The sequence below is a fragment of the Nilaparvata lugens genome, chromosome 13 (genome assembly GCF_014356525.2).
Source record: "Nilaparvata lugens isolate BPH chromosome 13, ASM1435652v1, whole genome shotgun sequence".
Lineage (NCBI taxonomy): Eukaryota > Metazoa > Arthropoda > Insecta > Hemiptera > Delphacidae > Nilaparvata > Nilaparvata lugens.
In genome coordinates, this window is record NC_052516.1 from 4,615,866 (window position 1) to 4,640,066 (window position 24,201).

Sequence of the window (24,201 nt, forward strand, 5' to 3'; positions counted from 1 at the left end):
AAGTTAGTGAAATATCATTATAATAATACTGTTAGAAATAATATGAATGAATGTTTAAATTTTCATTTCATTTTGATTTGACACATATCTATTATTATATTGGATATAATTTCTCAAAAGTTCACGACAAACTGAAGATTCACGAAAGATTAACATTTTCATACTAAACATAATCATTATGATAATGAATGAATGATGAATTCCATTTCCACCATGAAGAACTAAGAAATTCCACAAATATTTCTTGGAAATTAACTGACCACTATATCAAGTAAGCGTGGCCAGTGTGCAATTAATAATATAATTTAGCCTGCAGCGCATCACAATAAATTAATTTGAGATAAAAACAATAGAACATAAACACATATAAATATTATTATTATTCTATCCTAATATATTTCTTGAAACCCAAGTTTCGTTTATTTCAAACAGTCATTTCTTATTTTCCTTGCAGAATGAGATGAAGTTTGTAATTTTGACAATAATTAGTATATTATGATGAGAATTATCAATTATTGAAACTTGACAGTTGAAAAATCGTGTTCAGCGACCGAAAATACATAAGATAGCGTTCCTGAAATACATAATTTGAATGCATAGACTAGTAGGAGCGATGCAATAGACAGGCCATTACGCGCATTAATCATGGGGGAGGACCGCGCCGCAGCGTAACAGCGCTACTTATCCCCCTCCCACCACCGCATCTATGATCGTAACCCTCAAACTATATATATCATTGGATTCAGGAAGAAACGGCCTACAACGTTTATTGGGAGCCTTTTCCTCTAAGTCGGCTAATGACTTCAATATTCGAGAAATAACAAAAAGTCCATAATAAAAAAATACATTTTTTGAGATATTTTATTTTTTTACGGACAAACTATGCGGTTTATCGCAAAAATGTAGAGGACCACATTGAAAGCCAGTTATGTGTACATAATATTGAGAAAAAATTAAAAGCTATACTATGAATAGTAACTGCAGGACAGGCGATTTTATAAGCGCGCGTTTTTTACAACTTCCCCCCCTCCCCCCCAAGCTGTCGACCACCCTGGGACGTGACGACATCGAGTTTCATATATACTAAAGTCCCCCGAACAATAATCCGAAGTCAAATTCTCTGCCTCTCTCATGTATGCTCAATGTAAGCTAGCGCCTGGACTAATTCAGATGTAAATGAAAATACTGATTGTCAGATAAATTTCATGATTCACGAAATAAAGTCAAGTATGACATGCATGACATGAGATACATTAAATTTTTGGCGGTACGAAGTTCACCGGGTCAGCTATTCAATTATATTTTATAAAGCAAGAAATTATATTTTTTAATTTCATAATCAAGATAAAACATTTTGTTAATTAATTATTAGTTCTACATTGTTATAAGACGATCTGGCAATAGAGCAAAGCCAGAATGATAGCACTATCCGCTTTGTTGAATGATAGACAAGGTTAGCGATACCATTGGTAATCAAATTAATCATGTAATTTCCTACAAATATTTATAAGGTTGGTGAAACAGAAACAGCTGACCATGAGATGCGCACACACTGTTGTCAGGTACACGTTATAATCACAGTATTTGATTAACATTGGTTTTGCTATCCTTGTTATCATTTAGGCAGATAGCATTATCCTTTTCTAACTCCGTATCGTTAGCAGATGATTTTTTAACAATGTAGAAATTCAACTGATTAACAAAATATTCTATCTTATTTATGAAAATTTATAATAATTAAATCATTAAAAAGTATATTTTATCGACGAACAAAATAGAATTGATTTTTTTAAACAAGAATGAACAGATAGTACTAGTATCAGCTATCCTCTATAGAATGCAAAGGCAAGGCAGAGAATCGGCAACGCTGTTCTCCTATCTTTCTCCACTGCCATTATAACGTGGACATCACTATAGATAAATATTGTTATGCAGTAGACTCTCGAATTGATTCAATATTTCGTCCATAAATTGTATATCGTCACACAGATGAGACATTGTAATATGTTGAGGAAAGAAATATGTTGAGATTACTAAGGTACCTACCACGACATTCGAATACTTGAAAGAATGACGTCATAGCAACAACCACAGACCGTAATAAGCGACTATCAAGAGAGGACACTCACAATTGTCCTCTGATTGGCTAATTCTCACCAACTGCCGATTCTCAGCCAATCGGAGGACAATTGTGAGTGTCGGCCGATAAAGGCAGTTTCCATTACATGACACAAGTCACTCAATTCAGCAATAGACTACAAGTTGTAATTCATTAATGTGTGGTGATGGAAACTGGTCTCAAGTTGTAATAGAGTGCCAGCTCGCCTCGCTCCAATGTGCGCCACCTTTGTGCTCTGTCAATAGTCTGCAGACAGTCTGTGCTTGCTTGCTATTGGCGCATCAATCATTGCCGACTCACAAAACACATTCAAATTAACAGGTAAACTACCACTTCTCTACTCTCATTTTTCTACTCCAACGCCAAGTTTTTCTACTTCTACTCCGATTTTCTCTAGTAAGTTTAATTTCAAATAAAATAATATTTAACCATCAATTATTCTTGTGAAACAAATGTACTGTACTCGTATTCTTAAGGGCCGGTTTCCGAGCTCGGGATTTGGCCAAGTTCTAGACTTTAAACAGCTGGAGTAAGAAAATTGTCTTTCCGAAACGGGGCGTAGTCGTAGTCATTGTCAAAGTCACATTTGAATTAAATTTCAAAAAACTAGAAAATTAGACACAGAATTGAGAATAGTGTAAAGTTTCAGCTATTTTAAATTATTTAGGAATGTTTAATTTCGTCAAGGAAAAACGTTTCCAATTATAGAAATGAGAAAATAAAAACTGCTACTACGCCCCGTTTTGGAAAGTTAATTTTCCTGACTCCAGCTGTTTAAAGTCTAGAACTTAGCTAAATCCCGAGCTCGGAAACCAGCCCTTAATGTAAGCACTTCATCTATGAAGAGGATAGCTATTTTTGGCAAAACTATAAATAATTCATACAAAATTACTTTTGATTTTGAGAGATATGCGGAGCAGAGAAATGGAGGGATATCAGCCAATTACAGTGATGAATAGAGTCATAGGTAGAAGCGCAGTTGCCAATTTGTCCATTATACTCAGTTGACTCAGTGCTTCATGAGAGGAAACTTTGTATGCGTATCATGAGCACTTGAACACTCACTACAAATTAGACAACACTGGCCGCTTTGGAACGGCAACATCCCCTCTACTTTTCTCTGCTCTGAATATCAATCAGTCAAAAGTAATTTTGTAAGAACTATAATTTTCAACGATTAGTGTATTAAAACCTCTAATTTGACATGAATTAGTCTGTGGCCACAATGGCATTTCTTCACTAGCGAACACCGCTTGAATTCCCACAAGTGGGCAGCATTCAATGTAATGTGAGTATGCCACAAGAGCTTGTTTTCACGCTAAACAGGCGCTTGTTTTCACGCTCACTTCCATGAAAAGTTGATAATTAACGCGTGAATACACTCAAACAGCGTATTTTCAAGCAGCGTACAGACAAGCTGTATTGAAACGTGAAAAGAATGCCTGTGTGCCGGCAGACTAACATTGAATACTACACTGATTATTATGCCACAACACAATGTTATACTCAACATCCACAACGATAAGTAATAATGGAAGGAGTTGAATCCTTGGATGGGGGGGCGGGGCACTACATCTAATATCACTACTTCTAATTTTCACCAACATAATAATATGTGGTATTGGGAGGGCGACTCAAGGTTACAAATAATAAATAACGCTACAGATGAACACTCAGAAGGCTCCCACATGGAATATACCTTCAAAATAATAAACAAGTGGATAAAATAAAAATGGAAACTACATGATAAACAGAAAATGTTAGTTTATTACTTACGAATAAAACATAAAATAAAAAAAAACTACATGATTTTAAAAACAGAAAATGAGATTTCATTACTGATGAATAAAACATAAAATCAAAAGATGAACGTATACAACATAAAATGACGAATAATTTGATAACATGGAAATAATGTGATTGAATGCCAGAGTTAATGTGACTGCCAACTCTCGTTCCTGTAACACATGAAAGGGGCGACGACATTACGATCATGGTTGAATCGTCAACTTGATGCCAATCAACAAACCATGCTCGTGCGTCTCATGCCAAATAGCCGTGCTCTCGCCCATGCAGTCAACAATAAAATTGTGAAAAATGAGAAGAAAATGAATGATGAAATGAAATGATGGGGATCTTAAAGGCGCACCAAGACAAGCAAGCAACCAACAGTCACAACAGGAGAGAAAATACACTGTCGAAAAGTGATTAGAAAGGACAATTTTTGATGAATAGGGACTGAAGACAAAATCATGCAGAAGAAGATTGAAAGGCAAAGCAGTCAAGTTTGTAAGCGAGGCATCAAAGTGGAACAAGCCAAGCCGAGAAGAGAATCAACAACGAAAGAATTTGGCCCGGTTGCACAAAAGCCGGTTAAATTATAACCGTGATTAATTTAACGAGAACCAATCAGAGAAGGCCTTTTTGATAAGACGACCCGTTAAAATTTAACCGGCTTTTGTGCAACCGGCACTCAATGGTGAAAAGTTATCAAGAAAAAGAAGTTATAAACAAGAAATAATGCACTCGACCTTTTGGAAAGTAGTCAATCTGAAACTATTCAAGCAAACCCTACTCCCATACAAGTTAGCAATCTATAATACCAATTTTTAATTGCATGCTAGTTTGATATTCAACTCAATAATTAATTGCAAGCATCCAATTGTTAATGAAGTGCAAGTTAACGTGCAACATCAAACAATATTCAAATCCATTTGATACAAGAACATTTTAGCCTACTAGTAGAATCTATAAGAATTGGTGTAAACGCAGCTTTAGAAAAATAAAGGCCAAGGCCACACGAGGGGTTTTCAGACGAATCGGTAGGGCAGGAAGCTTTCTGGTTGGCTGATTGGGTTGGGTGGTGTTCGGCAATCAGCCGACTCGTCTCAAATTCAATCTATTCGCCGTCATGAAATTACAATCAAGGCATGTCAAGTCAACACAATTTAGCATCAACACAATTTTAGTGCTCAATCATAATTATCTCATTATAACGTTGAATAATTATTATGGAATAATTGTGCAACCGGCACTCAATGGTGAAAAGTTAACAAGAAAAAGAAAGTTATAAACAAGAAATTAGGCAACAATTTCTTTCAAGAAATTAGGTCAACAATTCACAACAATTTGCAAAATGTCGAAGGTAAATACAAGTATGGTTTATTCATTTTTGCTCGACTATAGTGAGGTGAGGTCCACGTTACAATGGCACTGGGAACAAATAGAACATCGTTGCAAATTCTCTGCCTTTTATAGAATATATCTGATACCGGTATATCTGATAGAATAGTAACTGTCCATTGTAGTTTAAAATGATTAATTATATTTTATTAAACAAGAAAGAATATTTTTCAAATAGAATCTAATAATAAATTTTCATAAATGAGATTGAATATCATGTTAATAATTATATTTCTACATTGTTGAAAAACGATCTGGCAACATTGCGGAGCAAGAAAGGGATACAGCTATTTCCTCTGTCAAATGATAAACAAGGATAGCAACACCAATGTTAATCAAATTCTGCCATTATAACGTGAACCTCACTATAGCATAAATTTAATGTTTTCTAGTTGAATTTACTCTCGACATTGACGAAATTAATTATTGTGTTATAAAAAAAGAGACCTGTAAGTTGCAAAACTGATATTTTGTGTGGTGGGCGCGGCTCAAGTCTCAACTCATTTTATTCGAGCAAAAAGGTACTGCTGCACAAGTGTCTTGTAACAAAATATCTAAAAATAAAATATTAAAGATGACTCACCACGCAATCCAGATGAATGGAGACTGCAACTGGGGATGAGAACTCACTTCGCGCGGCGACAGTGATGATCTCAGGTGGTGAGAACTCACTTCGCTCGGCGACACATCAGTGATGGTTTCAGGTGGTGAGAACTCACTTCGCTCGGCGACACATCAGTGATGATCTCAGGTGGTGAGAACTCACTTCGCTCGCTTGAATGTTCCGGAGACATGCAGTGATGATCTTCAACTTCTCCCTCGTTCTCTCCCATTCTGCTCACTGTAAAACGTAAACCACATCTATTAACTCTCAACATATCAACAACCAATAATAGTCAACTAAACGTTGTACAATATCTTCATGATGTTGAGTAAGGAGGTATTTTAATTTTAACTCAGCTGCCAGGTTTAGGCTTCAATCCATCAAAGCTTCGTCGATTCTTTGCACATTGACAAGTTGGATGAATCAAAGGCTACTTGCCATAATTAATTGTTGTTAAACTTTGTTGCACAAACACATTACATAAATAATTGTAATCAATTCAATGCAGTATAAGGAACATACAATTGAGATAAGGATTGTACAAAAGACATGACATTTGAATAAGCATAAATTCTATCAACATATTTAAAACATCCAAGTATAATATTATATTCCAAGTATTTATATCTAAATATATATTACCAAGCAGATAAGAATTAGTAACAAGACTGTCGATTCAAGTGAATGTAATGTGTTAATTTTGAAATTGTTCAAAGTCTTCCATAAGAGAATTTAAAAGCTCTAGTTATTCTACTGAAAAATCTTATGTTTTGACTCAACACCTTTGTACTGCCGATCAGATATTATTATGAGTTTTTATCATTGACAATAATTGAAAAAAAATTCAATTTTCAACAGCGCAGCAGAGTCACTGACAGTCACAGTCAACATAATAACATGTGTACCATTAAAATTATAAAATAAAAATCACAAAATTAAATATGACTGAACGTACCTGTCAGGAACTAGTCTAGTTCTTCATTCCACAGTCGAGAGTCCCCCTCCCTTATAATCCTCAACAACTGATCGTTCAACCTAAAAACATCAGGGAAACCATAAGATTGAAATTTACTTACAAATCACACCATCAGACTAGTAAAACAAATACTGTATAAATAACTACAAAATGTCTTTAGAATGACAGCAAAAGAGTAGAACACTGATTGAGAATAATTACTGTTGAAAATCAACGTTTATTATTATTATTATGGAGATCAAAATGCAAAACTTATTTCACTGACGTCATGTTTGTATCACTTTGTTCTACATCACTTGCAAAACTGAATAAAATGTTATTTGTTCAAACTCCACCGATTTATGGAGTTACAAATTATTGATGAAACCATTTCAATAAATTGTTTATAATTGACTCAATTAATGAACATGCGACACATCTCAATTCAATTTTCATTTCCCCTCCATAAGCCAACGTAGGCCTACTACAAATCAATTCCTGTTTCTTGAATTCATTGAATAGTTATCGCTGTATTATTAGTGTATATGCCTGCAAATAAAGTAATCTACGTAAAGAAAACTAATCTTATCTATAACACAGAATCAATAGTGAAAATGAGTTAAAAGCCTCACCTGTCAAGTGGCATACTTGAAAGCTGTGGTCCATGACAGGATGCCAAGTTGCATTCGATGCGTTGCTGCTGACTGCTGACTGCTGACTGTGTCGTCGCTTCACACCTACAACACAACACAAAAACACACATTCAAATATCGGATAATTCCCAATTGAATTTAAAATTATCAAACCAGCAATAAATCATGAAAAAATAATTTTCAAGATCTATAAATACGGTTCACATTTATGAAATTTGAATTAGTTTATTTGACGTTCTTGGGTGAGGATGATAAAGACATAATACAAAGACTTATGCGCGGGTTAATTACGCTAAAAACAGTGAACAGAACAGTTTCAAGTGCATTCCGAACCAAAGTAATTTTACAGTGGAAGTTAGTGGTATTGGCCAACTAACAGACGGTCGAACTAGAGCAACAAGTGATTTTACTTCAATGAATTAATAAATAACATCATTTGTTACAATATTTTTTGTTGAAAATATAATTAAATTATCAAAAATAGACCTGCAAGCTTTCATAGATAGGCTACTTTACGATTTGGAGAATAGTGAGGTCCACGTCATAATGGCGGTATTCGATTGACATTGGTGTTTTTATCCTTGTCTATCATTCGATAAAGCAGATAGCGTTATCCTTTTCTAGCTCCGCAACGTTGCCAGATCGTTTTTCAACAATGTAGGTATATAATTAACAAAATATTCAATCTCAATTCTGAAAATTCATTCTTTAATCATTAAAAAATATATTTTCTTGAGGAATAAATTATAATTGATTATTCCAAACAAGAAAGAACAGTCAGATATACCGGTATCAGCTATCCTCTATAGAAGGCAGTGGCAAGGCAGAAGCTGTTTTTGAATGAAAAGACTAAGAGAGATTTATAAATCTGTGGTTTTTTGACAATTTCTTAGTATTTTTCATTCAATATGAATAATTACCACAATATCAACTTCTCAACTACACAAAAAGGAAAGCTGTTTTTTATCTTTCTCCACTGCCATTATAACGTGGACCTTACTATACAATAAAATCACTTGATCTGGATTCACATACATCACTTTAAGTGGAAAATATTCTTCACATGACTTCTAATAGGAATATCCCACTCAGCCGTAACAAACACAAAAATATTTTGAGTATGAAAATATTTTTACAGAACCAGACACTGAGAACTGATATTGATATGTGGACATCACATTACAACAATTATTATGTTAATAAATAAGTAGATGAATAAATTGAAAAAGTCGAATGTGAAGATCCTGCAAAGGCTTGCGTACGGGAATAAGTTTACAATATCAAATTAATCAGAAAACAACAAAGTTGGAAAGATATTAAAAATAATTCACAATAGAATCAGACAGGACTATGATTTAATTTGAATTCATAAACTTACTCTTCGATATTGAAAACAAAAAACTAATATAAACACGCATCATAAAACTAAACGAAGGTAATGCCCTGACAAGCAGCCTAGTATCATAATTTCAAAATATATCAGAATCGGAATAACGGGAAATATTTACCCAAAAAGCAATAATCAATAATGAAATAAACGTGCAATATTGTGTTATCGTAAAACAACTAAATAAAACCTATACAGTGCTAGAATCAGATCATGTTATAATATTATTTAAATGACTATTATTTTTCAATCTCAACCAGTAAGAGCCTTGAAAAACACTGTATCAAATTTTAAAACCGGCTAGTGCCTATAAAAGATACATCGCTACAAAGCTTTATGAAATACAAATGAAATAGTGGACAAAATTGTTCGCAACGAAGAAAGAATAACACAAGAGATAAACCAAGAATTATTTACTTGGAAAGATTAATGTAGAAATAATTAACTTGAAACCTATTAATAATAGAGGAAGATGGAATCGGCTAGCCTAGTAGTATTTCACAAACCTGAGATGACACCACAAATCTTCAAAACCAAACTCACAACACTTAATGTATCACCGAAATTCTATCAATTTATTCAACCCACTTCAATCTTCAAATAATAATTATTACATTTTTCAATATCAAATCCATCATTCATAATCATCACAACGATAAGAACCAAAAGGCAAAACAAACTGAGAAATAGCCCAGTCAATGAAGGTCCAAAAAAGCAGTTTCGATCCGAAAATTAAATAAAAGCTGAATTTCCCACCATCGATAGAACCCTCCCAGAGGGTCATTCTCCCAAAAGTCCCAAAAAATCCCCTTGGAGCTTTCCGCCCCAACCCCCTAAAACATGAAAAATGCGGGTAAACACGGGAAATCAATTATCTCTGTAACCATTGATCGAAAACAGTTCTATTATATGCCATTCGATTTGATACATTATGAACTACAATATTAGTTATATTCATTTTTTCAATAAAATTAACAGTTTTCTTGATAAAATAATATATATGTAAAAATTGAGGGGGTTTGTGATTTGATTTTTTTGTTTTCTCCGATTAACCTCGAAACAAGTAGTTCTAAAGAAAAATGAGCCAAATAATTAATGTAGCCACTCTCATTGCAAATCCATTTATGTATATTGTTATGTATTTGCGATTTAATTTGACGCTGTGGAAGGGGAAACAGTCGATGCGGAACGGCGCGGCTGACTCTCTTAGCCATAGTAAACAGCAAACTGGAAATCAATTATCTCTGTAACCATTAATCGGAAAAAAATCTATCATATGTCATTCGATTCGTTACATTATGGACCAAAATATTAGTCGAATTCATTTCCTCAATAAATCAAACAGTTTCCTTGATAAAATAATATATACCTAAAAATTTAGGGGTTTTTCGATTTGATTTTTGTTTTTTCCGATTAACTTCGAAGCAAATAATCTAAAGAAAATTAGTCAAATAATTAATGTAGCCACATTCATTGCGAATCCATTGATTTATATTGTTATTCATTTGCGATTCGATTTGACGCTGTGGAAGGGGAAACAGTCGACGCGGTATGGCGTGGCTGACTCTCTTCACCATAGTAAACAGTAAAATACAGTAGTAGGCCTACTGCTTTCTAAGTTGCATCTTATTCACACTATGGCGCTCGAAACAATCAATTTTTCTATTGTTTTGATATGCGATGAAACTAATTTTTCACATTTTAATTCTCTAAAATCATTTTGTTGTTATAGATCTGCTAAATCATGAATTCTATGACAGTCAAAGATATTGTTTGCATCCGATAAAATATTCATACTATTACATAATATAATACATATTTAAAATATGTGTGTATGATCATAATTCTATACTAAAATTTATCATAATTTATGTCAAAAACTGAGATAAATCATAGATTACAATAGTGTTAACAGTGGCAATTTCCTGAAAAATCATAGCGTGCAGTGTTTGCTGTTTTCTACAGTTAATATTCTTCAGGCCAGGTTGATAATATACCTTCAGTTGAGCCAAATATATATGACGGCTGAGGCATAAAAAAAATTATACATTGGGCTTGTTGAGTCGAAACTTTCTATGATTCTCTCTGTAAAGTAGCTTATCTTCCGTTCTTACTAGTTGAATTTAGATTATTTAGACAGTCCAATATGAAAATTCAGTAGATTCTAAAGATGAAAGCCATGCAAACATACAAATTAAGGAAGAGTAAGCATGCATAAAAGGTAGGAAAATCATGAAAGTGTTTCACATTTAACCACAAAGTACCCTACCGTATAAGATTAATTGAAAGACGATTCATCATCTTCTATTATTTTTGTTAACATATCGATGTTTCACCTCCACTCGCATCTTGTCATTCACTATACAAGGTTGGCAGAAGCTTTTCTTTATGTCGATTAATGTTGATTGAAATTGATTTTGATTAGGGCACCAAAAGAATAGATCATTTTCTATTTGAAGCATTCAAATTGAATCTATCGAACATGATTTCTTATGACTTAGCATTCACAGATTTAGTTGGGTGAAGCTATTTGAAAAATGTACCTGATTATCAATTCCATGGTTTTTATACCATTCTATTTCATTGTGATCATTGAAGGGTTGAAGTGATGAGTTAGTTCAAGTGAATTCTAGTACACAAGTATATTGTGCTTATGATTGACTCTTCTTTATTTTCTATCGATGTTTTGCTCCAGTAGAGAAAATTTAAAATGTTGGTTTTACATTTCATAAGCTTTATAAATAATATAAATTTGATAAGTCCAATATTAAATTAATCGATGTTGACTTTCATTGTATCGCTTTGTATCAATGTTACTTGCACTGTTTGCAATTCATCACTATTCTCTCAAGAATTAGTTTTCTATGAATTTCATCATCTGAAAATTGAAATTCAAATGCTATTTGATGACTTTCACATTCCACTGGTTTTTTTTTCAATAATTGTTACGTTGAAGAGTGAGGCAATTCAATCCATTTGGAAGTAAAAGGAAATCACAGTGCGATTTGAACAGTGGATAGTAACTTTGAAATTCAGTTGCTCAATTCATTACGGCTTGATACTATCATTTATAATTATAGTTGATCAGAAATATGGATTGTCTATAATGTTTATATTTCAGTTTGACCAATCTTCTATCACAGTCTCGCTTTCATTCATAAACATGATAATCCTGAATAAGTTGGTTACCTTAAAGATGTAGCTTATCTTACGTCGAACAATGTACAATATAAACAGTTTCCATTAAATTACTATTATGATAATCATTGGAATTTCTGCCTGTGATTGAGAAAAAGTCATTTTATGAGCCTTGAAATCATACCTAGAAAAAGTTGCATTATTACTAGAAATTTTGTTATTTTTACTATTTATTATAGGTACTGTAAATTGATTTTTGTGATTATAGAGATCAACTACTTTATTCTGAATCAGGATAAGGATAAATAGGGAAATTTTGAGATGGGGATAACATCCATAGTTACATAGCATCAATTTGAAAGCTCTGATAATAATGATTTGAACGGAACTGCGATTCTGGCTTGGTATTGCCTCTTCATGTTCAGTGAGAATAGTAAGCTTCAGAATAATTCGTTCTCACTATATGTGATAATATTTGGTAACATTTGTTAATATTTGAACCGAATGTGCAACAAATTAATCTACTTTCAGCTTGAAAATTTTTTTGTTCACGTGATCTGATGATATTCATTCCATTATCAAGTGTTTAAATTATAAAGAGTGATGAAACAAGTTAAAACACAAGAAAAGCTACGAAAATAAATTTTGAATCTTCATTTTTCACAAAATAAGGATCAGAAGGAGTCGGACACATAATATATCATGAAACTTCGTTGAAAAACATCAATATCTGAAACTAGAGTTATCAAATTGTGTTACCTCTGACTCGTATGGAGAAGGCACACTTCAAATTAATATAATAAATTCTGTGAGAAAACAACGAAATCCTGATTTTTATCATGAGCATGTTTAAATCATGAAAATTGTAATATTTTTTAAGAGTATTGAAAAGTGAAAATCTATATACAGCGCATGTCAAAACAATAGACAAAATTGATTGTTTCGAGCAACATACTGTAAATGAGATGCAATGAAGACAGCAGCATTATTCTGCTTACTATGGTGAAGGGAGTAAGCCGCGTCGGCTGTTTCCCCTTCCACAGCGTCAACTTGAATCGCAAATACATAACAATATACATCAATGGATTCGCAATGAATGTGGCTACAATAATTATTCGTCACATTGCTCATTAAAACTACTTGCTTCGAAGTTAATCAGAGAAAACAAAAAAATCAAATCGAAAAACCCCTAAATTTTTACATTAAATTATTTTATTAAGGAAACTGTTTGATTTATTGAGGAAATGAATTCGACTAATATTGTAGTCCTTAATTTAACGAAACGAAAGGCACATGATAGATTTTTTCCGATTAATGGTTACAGAGATAATTGATTTCCAGTTTGCTGTTTACTATGGCTAAGAGAGTCAGCCGCGCCATTCCGCGTCGCCTGTTTCCCCTTCCACGGCGTCAAATCGAATCGAAAATACATAACAATATACATCAATGGATTTGCAATGAGAATGGCTACATTAATTATTTGGCTCATTTTCCTTTAAAACTACTTGCTTCGAAGTTAATCGAAGAAAACAAAAAAATAAAATCGCAAACCCCATAAATTTTAACATATATATTATTTTATCAAGAAAACTGTTAATTTTATTGGAAAAATGAATAAAACTAATATTGTAGTCCATAATGTAACTAATCGAATGGCATATAATAGAGCTGTTTCCGATAAATGGGTACAGAGATAATTGATTCTCCGTGATTACCTGCATTTTTCAACTTTGAGGGGTGCTAGGGGGGAAAGCTCCAAGGGGATTTTTTGGGACTTTTGGGAGAATGACCCTCTGGGAGGGTTCTATCGATGGTAGAAGATTCAGCTTTTATTTAATTTTCGGATCGAAAAAACCTTTATTGACTGGGCTAAAAAGACAAAGTGAGAAGCACTGGCACTGATGCAACAGGTAAACAAATAGAGTGGCACACTAGCGCTCTCCGCTAAGTAGCGGCGCAGTGGCGAAACTCCGACGCTAGCTCCCCTCTACACCTCTTCACCTACCATCGTATCAAAAATAATAATTGAATTAGTGATGGAAAGTTCGGATCACTTTACTAGTCTCGTTCACTGTCGCGACCCGTTCAAAAGATTATAAAAACTCAAAACTATGCCTAATAAACAAGCAAAAACATTTTAATGGGTGAACACCATTCTTTTCAACGGGTCTGAAATGAACGGGTCTTTTAAATTAGTGTGATCCGGATCACTCGTTCGTTCACCTGACTGTTCCGTCCAATTTGAACGGGTCATGACCGAACGACACATCTCTAAATTGAACCGAAAATTCGACCGGCGAACATAACCATAGAAAAACGATCGATCAAATTGACTTATATTTTTATTTCATTATGGAAGCTCAAATAAAGACTTTCATCAAAACCCCACAGAAAATAACTATCACAGAATGAATAGAGTAATCTTCCTTATTCTCGGGTGGTTCGGAATTCACCTGGGGAATATCGTTTCTGATTTGGATAATCGAAAATTATTAGACTGTGCAGTGATGAATAAAATGTTCCTTTCCTTTGCATTAGCCGAATAGGGAATCTTGTAGCATGAAGGAGGGAGAAGGGAATTTCCCTCTATGCCCGATGGTTAATGGCGTTTTTTTTGTAATTTTTTCAATTTTCACTCAGATTCCCATCAAATTGCTTCTCAAATGGTTGGAAAGTGTTTTAAAAATCGTAAAATAATTGGGGATTCATATTTGCATAACAAAAAGGCTCTTAGATGAGTGGAAGTATTTGTATGGTAGTGAAATTATTATTGGGGTGGTTTGAAAAATTAGGTTGATATTTGCGACATTTTGAAATTTTGGTCGGTTAACGTTGGAAAGAGAAGGAGTGTTGGACGTCACAATGACAACTCTGTCTTTGTCTGGTAGCAGGCAGCCTCTTGCTTGTTTCAACTTGTCGAGTGTCGAGCGAGCCCATCAGGCATCAGCCCAGTCTAGTCAGTCTACACTCTACAGCTAGTCAGTCGTCTCAATTTTGTTAGTGTTTGTCTTATTGCTTTTGAATAGAAATTGTGTTAATTATGAAGTGTTTTATTGTGAGTTAGTTAGCTAATTACTCCTTTTAATTTGTTGTGATATAAGTTGTGTGATAATAAGTTGTGAAATTAGATCGGCTAGTTTTGTGTCACGGTGAGAGAGAGATCTGTGATTTTCGTCAACCAGTTTTCAATGAAGGTATGAATGCCTTATAAAATCCTAGCTTACTGTTTGAAGTATCATTTCATTTCATTTGAGGAGGTTATTGATAATTATTCGATTGTGTTGAAAGTTATACTTTTCTATTTTTTCTTAAGGAGAATAATGAAACTGTAATATCGGGTGGGTTTTGGACCACTGCTTTAAGAACAAAATTGATTATCTAGACAAGCAGAAAACAAATTAGTGGTTTACAAAAACCCGCTTATTATTAATTTTCTATTCAATATCATGGAATGAAAAAAACAACTGACGAGCAATGAAAAAAGTAAAGCTTTTGATTGAAGGCGCGTAGACCTGAAATCTTGGGTGGATTCCGAACCTAACACAATGGTTTCTAAAAAGACAAAATACTAGACTAAAATAAGTAAATCTACCGTAGTAGGTAAATTGGTATAACTTGCATGAAATTAAATACAAATGAGCGATTAAAACTTCAAAAAAACATCCTGAAATGACCACACCAATTGCTCAAAAACAGTAGGCTAAGCATCAAAAGATATAAGAATGAATTCTTCGATATCAACTGCAAATGAAATCATGACTTTACTGCTTGTATCAAGGTGATCAGAATACAATGACCTGTTTTAATTACACATTGGTTGGCAGTATTCTATGAAAACGTACAGCTTCCAATTGCAGTCTAATTATCTAGTTATAATTATTTCCATCAGCTCTGTAAATGGAATTGAATGAAAGGCCTAGCCAGCTTTAACAAATATTATCTGATGATCTTGAATTTATAACACAAGGAATGAGTTAATATTGATTCATTTTAAAACTAATATCGAGGATAGTATGCCGGAAACAAATTATTTTCACCATGAGTAATTAGCTATAACTGATTTATTTTAAAATATACATCGAGACTAGGATTTTAGAAACACATTATTTTCACCAACACAAAACAAATCCTATTTACAGCACAAACCCCGGAATTAAATAAATAAAGAATCATACATTTAGTTAGAATATTCATGATAATAACCACTAATAAATCTACACATTATTTTTTTCGCCAAGTATAAAGCCCACATGAGCTAAAAGCGTGTGTGTTGGTACGATAATGACAAGGATGAGTGGCCATACAGCTTCAAGTGGGTTCCGAACCACCAGTAATTATTACTTTCAACTAAATAATAATATAGCAAGGGGAAAGCACTGACATTTCATCAAGAAAACAACTAGCATTTGAAAATAGTTTACACTTCAAACATAAAAGTTTGCGTAACCTCGCAATTTATTTCTGAAAATTTACTAAAATCTCATAGGACAAGAATTACTTCATCAGATAAGAACTAGGGCCGACTACTATCTAGCCTATAAGTTCCACTGGTCTCTTAATATTTATAGAATAACCTGCTTTGATAAAAATTAATGGAACACATAGAGCGGTCTTGGAAGAATAATATAGGCCTAGGATATAGAAGGTATCATAATATAATGTTTAGAACTAACCTAGTTAAATATAACCTAGAGCTCTGACCGCTGGAACTCGGAACTCCTGAACGCTCTTTGTACGCGCACACCTTGAGTTCACTAGTAATTCACGAAAATCTTGACATTATGATCAATTAAAAATAATTGCATAGTTAATAATTTAAAGCTTTGACTGTAGGGATGTTGGTTAGAGGTTAAACGTTGAACATGCATGATATAGCCTACGCTATTAAATCAACTTCTCAACATCTTAAACCCGACAAAATATTTGATTCAAAGTTGAAAAACCGATCATTCAGTTAATAGTCTCAAATTAGAATCGTCTAAACCTGGTATTCAATGATGAAGTCAGAACTAATTAAATCAACCTCTTAAAATCTTAACGATTGTAAGATAAAATAATATTAATTCAACGTTAATAAATCGATTATACAGTTAATAATCTCAAATTAGAATTGTCTAAACCTAGTATTGAATTGTGAAATCAGAATAGATTTTAAATAAACTTTGATTTAATGTTAATAAGCAGATTAATTATTTAGTTGTTATCAAATTAGAATCGTCCAAAACCTATTAAACAGTCAGCATCTAACATAATATTGGAAACAGTAATCAAAATCAATCTTGGGATCAATACAAAATCAATACAACTGATAATAGGGATAATTATTGCATAATAGGCTAATTTTCAGATACAGTACGACGTGGCCTAGTTAAGTTGGTTGTAGGTTAAATGTTTAGCTTGTTACTTGAATCGTATTCGGTATTAAATCAACTTTTTAAAATCTTAAACCCAATAAAATCATCAATTCAAAGTCAATAAAACTGTCATTCAGTTGATAATCTCAAACTATAATTGTTCAAAACCTTGCTATTGAATGGTGAAATCAGTCCTACATAGATAGCCGGCATATAGATAGGGAATAGAACTTACTTAACGTAGTTCAACAAAATCTCACATATCAAAATCCTAGATTACTAGCACAAAAGCGACCTATCAGATTTAATTCATATAAAAGAGATATGAATAAATCAAATAGTTAAAAATGAAAAGTACAGACCTGGAAATCAAGCCATCACATTATCTCAACTGTTGTATCCAACACTCAATAGATTGAACTCAATCACTTCACTAGTAAATTCACTTTTATCATCACTGTTAACGTGGGATTTGACATTAATTACTGCACTGATTCTATTTGAATAAACAATTAAGACAAAACTGGAAACACTATACAAAAGAACAACATCCAGCACAATTTTGACAGTTGACAGAGTCCGAGCAACAACGCGGAGTGATATTTTTAACCGCGGAAGGTGGAACTACTTTCTGTAGGCTACATTAAAAGTCACATTCAACAGTCACTATTGCTTGAGCCAGTGACATTGATTCTATTCATACTGACACTATCAAGCAAAACACATTACACTGTCTGCAGCATTGGTTGAATATGAGGCATTGATGTTGATATATGAGTATTACTGACAGTATTAGAAGAAACTCATAAAACAAAGGCACATTGGCCTACAAAGCAGTAATACGGAACAAAATTATTTTGAACGTACAATAGACTAGGTTGATTTCTATCTCTAATAGAATAGAATATGTATTTCGCCAAAATACAAGATACATAAGACAAAATGTAAATCTATCTAATAACGCAGTATGTTCAAACCCAATTAATATTATTCGAGAAAATCAACTACAAAATTCACACTTATTACAGAACAATTTCAGAAGACTACAAAGGAATTTTGACCTGAATCGACCACACAAATTTGATATTGAAAATTACTAGATTTTAACATCAAATGCATGAGACCAACACGCCTATTCCCTTAACGTTTGCAGTATTCTGAAATCGAACATATTACGAACTAATTATCTTAAAAATATATGGGAATGAAACGAAATTCAAGGCCTAGCCTTCTAAAATAAACTACATCAATTATTGAAATCGAATTTATACCATGAGGGGTGAGTTATGATTATTGAAATACATTTCCTACCTCAAAGGAAGACATGAACCGAAAACCAAGTTTCACTTCTCACTAACCAAAGTCATATCACCGCCAATAATTTCACAAACCCGTAATAAAATACATGAAAAGGAGCATTCAATTAGTATATTCACAATAACACACCGAGTTATAACGAAATGATTAATTACAAAGTAATAAGACAATGACAAGGGAGACCAACTAGCGATCGAAGCTATTCAAGGCAAAGACGACTGTAGACTGACTTGTTGCAGCAGGTTTGGCTAGGCTGATGCATCACTTTCCTTATAGAACGTCAACCTACCCATTTCAAGATGTCGCACAAATCTATTTACAAATCCACCAAATCACCACAAAGTTACTCCCACTACTAGGTAAATACTTCCCCTCATCAGAGAGCTTGTTCCTTTCACAAAAACGAATTCCCAAATTATTCTAGAATTTTTAAAACACTTCCCACCCATTATACTTGCGATTTGAAAGAGATATGAGTGAAAATATTCTAAATAATTTACAAAAAATAGTCCATCAACCCTCCGACATGATGAGGCCGGGTGGGAGAGTGGGAAATTCTCTTTTCCCTCTCGCATGCAATAACTGACCCATTCACCGCGGAAGAGAGAAATTCTTATTTCCCAAAGACAACTTCGAATTGACCAATCAGAGAGCGTCTTCATGAATTGATGACTGCTGAGGTCAGTAATCTATCTACAACGTCAACGTTGACCAATTCCAAGATGTCTGAATCTATTTCGACAATAATCTGAATAACCTGAAAAACTATTTCACTTCAACTAATCGGAGAGCCTAATTATGATGCATTTCCGAATCCCTATATTTTTCCACGATTTTTAACGCACTTTTCAGGCATGTAATAAGAAAAATGGATAATGAAAATACTAAAATAAAGATGCATGAATAAAAAATAATTGTACATTTGAATAGATATTAATTTAATAGAACTAAAGAAAGAAAAACATAGTAAAAACCAATAGATTAATAGAATTAGATTGATGAAATATGAAATCGGAAACAATTTCGACTGGATTTTTCGAACTTGTAGATACTTTAGTTTGGCTGATAGTGATGCTCACAAGAGTCTTAGACTTGTGCGTGAGACCTTGAGTAATATGAGAGCTGCTAAGAAATAAAGAGCCTACAGAATTACAGTATAGCCTGGGTATTGATATTCTGGTTTTCAAGTAGGTTACAAACTAACGAAAAATCCATAAGAATAAAACCACTTTCGTATAATTAACAACACTTACACGGGATAGATTTACAAGCGGTTTTCACCAAAACCAAATAATTTGCAATTATATTGATGACATCAATATTATTTTTAATTTGATTTTTACAAGTTGTTTTTACTTCAACTTTAATAGTGGTGCTCACATGGTACTGAGGGTGATGCCTACGTAAGCTCTTAGGCTTGTGCCTGGATAATGATTGAGAGGGATGATGATGAATCCTAGACTTGTGCGTGAGAAATATGAGAGTTGATGAGAAATAAAGAGCCTGGAGTAGCATGAATTTCAATAATGGGGAAAATCCTTGCATAATAAATGTCTTGAAACTAATGACACTCGTTTTAACGTTATACTGGACAGATCACATGCGGTTTGTAAAAAAAAGATTAGCAATACATGAACAGGTTTTATTTTCATTTTGAAAAAATACCTTCACCAGCTTGGAATGAGAGATTAAGGATGTGCAAAGGCTAAAATTAAACTTTCTACTCGTGATATTTTTCAAAGTTTCTCGAATTGTATATCATCAAGCTATCAAAATGAAAAAGTTTTCTCAGGAAAACATTATTTTTCTGATCATTACATTTTGAGATATGAGCGCCTAAAGTTTAAATTTTTGGGACAGAACATTTCAAATCGGTAAGAGATAAATCCATGAGATTTAGAGGATAGATTCTTCATGGTATTGTTGATCTAGTAAAAAAAACTTACTGAGAATATCAATTTTTAAGATAGTTTTTCAATTTACTAAAAAAAACGAAAATAACGTTTAGTTGAGTTATTTTTAATACATTTAATAACTTTCTCAAAAATTGATATTTTCAAAAACTTATTGTTTTACTAGATCAACAATACCATGAAGAATCTATCCTCTAAATCTCATGGATTTATCTCTTACCGAATTTGAAATGTTCTGTCCCAAAAATCTAAACTTTAGGCGCTCATATCTCAAAATGTAATGATCGGAAAAATAATGTTTTCCTGAGAAAACTTTTTCATTTTGATAGCTTGATGATATACAATTCGAGAAACTTTGAAAAATATCACGAGTAAAAAGTTTATTTTTAGCTTTTGCACAGAGAACAGCATTCGACTTTCTTTCAAATTCACCTAGTTCCTACATTTTATAAAACAATAAATTCTATTTTTCAGAATTTTATTTCAAATTCTAGAGTTGTGTGCCGAGCGAGAATTTTGGATAAACCGGAAATTCAATAAAACAAAATAATTCAATGAGACAGTTCTATCTTATTCGAAATTCACCTAGTTCCTAAATTTTATAAAACAATAAATTCTATTTCAATTTCTAGAGTTGTGTGCCGAACGAGAATATTGGTTTCAGTTAGCAGGAAAACAAAATATTGCAATACTATAAACGCAGCCTTTCCGATCATCCAGACAATACCTTAATTATTTTGAACAAAAATATATAATAATTCCAAGATTGCACAGCTGCTAGAATTCTGTCCTTGAAGCGAATACAGTATTAAAATGAAACACTATTTATGAGATGACAAGAGTGATAGTGAGAGAGTGAATGGGAGAGATATACTTTATTCATCAATATTGTTACAAGGATTGTCAACTTGGAGAGCGAGAGAATATATAAGACAAGATGGTGTGGGAGAGAGAGATAAGTGAGAAAGAACCGAGATCCAGTGAACCTGTTTTGTCATCACTGAAGAATTGGCGTATTCAAGTCAGACACTGAACAAAAACAATGAACTCAACAGTAGGCCTATACTTCATACAGTAGACTGTATTATATTACTGTATATGAACACTATGCTAATATTGAAGAATTGAGACCTGAAAATAATTATGAAATCATTTTCTATTTAGACTCAAATATCCTTATCGGAATCCTACAAGTATAAATTCAATAGATCACCTACTCAACTTAGCTCATAGCATTTGTTAACATTATATTTTTGTTCCTATAAGCAAATCTTTATAAATCAGTAAAAAGAAAATCATTCAATTTTCAGTTATTTCTAAATGAACTTAAAAAATACTTATGCTTCAATATTTAAGAATTTTTAACGCTAATCGAACCTTGAAAAATAGAGTCTAATAGTTGTCCTACTTGGCTCATAATTAAATATAAATTCATTTTTAATAATTCCCCCAAAAGCATATAGTGTGAATTAGTAAAAAGAAATATAAAAGTAATTTATTTTACAGTCTACAGACCAGAAAAAACTTGAAAGTTTTATAAACTTGAGAAGAATCAAGATTGTTTTATTCTATGCTACAGACCTAATATTCGTATCGGGATCCTACATTCAAATAATCAATTCAATAGATAACCCACTTAGCTCACAGAAACTTACATTGAATATCATTCAATTTTCAATAATTTACCAATGAACTCAAGAATAACTTCAACTTCAATTATTATTCAACAATATTCTGAACGCAGCGCTTAACTTTGAATAATAGATACGGTACCTGAAAGATAAGAATTAATTTCCTATTCAGCCTTATTCATAACATAATATTCATTTATGGGATAATGGGATTCCTATAAATAATTATCAATTCAATAGTTGGCCTACTTAGCTCATATAAATTACCGTATTATTAAATATAATTTCATTTTCAATAATTGCCCTAACAGCAAATAAGTTTAATTAGTAGAAAGAAATATCGATAATAATTTACTATGAAAAACAGAACTGAGCCTCACTTTGAAATTAACGATCACAAAAACTTCAATCGTAAAACTGCATTAGCCTACCGACCAAATGGCGATTATGAAAAATAATAATTCGAAATAGATAATTATGCACGACTTAAGCCTCAAATTAGGGGTGAAAACTATTGATAATCAATTGAGAGGATCACAAATCGACATAAATTGGAAGCACTGGGGGTGAAACAATACATGAAAACTGATGAAACAACTACGAAAATTTTCAAAGTTTACCTTCAAATCTTGAAATGGCTGCCTCTGTGTAGTCCGTAGGCTTGTCTCGGTATCAAACTTATTATCATTGTAGATTGAGAATAACCACTATTCATCACTTTTCACAACATCAAAACGTTAACACGAACAATAAATTTTCGATTTTTAGCACTGAATCGGGTAATTAATTGGTTTATTTAATTGAAATAATCACAAATTTCGGAGACTAAAATATGGAGACAAGCCTACACCAGGTACAGCCAGAGAAAGAGACAGAATTCGACTTGTTGGTCGTGCAGGTGAACAACCGTTTTGGGTTTGAGACTAATTAAATTTATTTAAAAGTGGCAGAAACCCTCATCAATAACATCAAAGATCTCCATTCAATCAATTCTGACAATTTGACTGTATTAAAGGTGATATATTTTGACTACACAGGTCAAATTTCGACCTAACGTCGAAGGATGAGAAATACAGAAATTACACAATTCTACCAAAAATCACGGTTGAAACTGGTTTAAATTGAAAAGAAAGCTCACAAAACGAAAGAATTCATTATTATTGACCGAAATATTGAATCCAGTTACTAAAAGAAGATTTCCATTCAATCGGTGCTGTCAATTTGACTACGTATATATTTTGACTACATAGGTCAAATTTCGACCTAACGTCGAAGGATAAAAAATACATAAATTACACAATTTTACCAAAAATCACGGTTCAAACTAGTTTAAATTAAAAATAAAGCTCAAAAAACGATAAATTCATCAATATTGACCGAAATATTGAGTTCAGTTACCAAAATTAGCTCAAACTTGACTCAAATGACCCCCAACTGCACCCTCATAAATGAAAAAATCGAGATAAATTATTCAAATTCAACTTGAAATAAAGGGTGAAGAATTTTAATTAGGAAGCACAAAGATTGATAAAAGTAATTAGCATCAATCACAATGGTGTACGAAATAAAAATATTATCCACGACGTTACCAATAACCTGTAAACAACAAACATACAAGCCAATATTTGTACCTGAAAAGGGCAGTAAAATATGACTGCCTCCATGTTCGTATAATTAACTCGATTTGAAAACATGCAGATAAAAAATAAACTCAACACAAAAGCGTCAAACAAGATACCTAAATTACCTAGAATCATAATTTTTTCAATACAGTAGCCTACATACCGCAACCCTAAATTACCGAATTTAGGCCTAAATGACATTGAATAACATAATATTACTACAGTAAAAATGTAGATTTAAGTTCCATCTTCCATCAATTCCCTACCTTCTGAATCAAATCATGAAGAATCACATTTTCTAACTAATACAATGATATTTCTGATT

At 32.8% G+C, this 24,201-nt stretch overlaps 1 protein-coding gene across 12 annotated transcripts in view; it reads right to left on the bottom strand.

Annotated features, from left to right (window-relative positions):
- The window catches only part of LOC111056978, a 486,313-nt gene that overhangs the window by 9,248 nt on the left and 452,864 nt on the right, over positions 1-24,201 (bottom strand). For 4 of the 12 annotated variants that reach the window (XR_005572731.1, XR_005572730.1, XR_005572729.1 and 1 more), the window contains exons 4-5: positions 6,862-6,941; positions 5,886-6,143 (exon numbers count right to left, since the gene is read on the bottom strand). The gene's annotated coding sequence lies outside the window, so the exon portion shown is untranslated. Of the gene's footprint in view, positions 1-5,885; positions 6,144-6,861; positions 6,942-7,493; positions 7,599-9,407; positions 9,426-18,704; positions 18,844-22,874; positions 23,459-24,201 lie in introns of those variants that run through there. The other 8 variants (XR_005572721.1, XR_005572724.1, XR_005572725.1 and 5 more) reach the window with 6 other exon arrangements.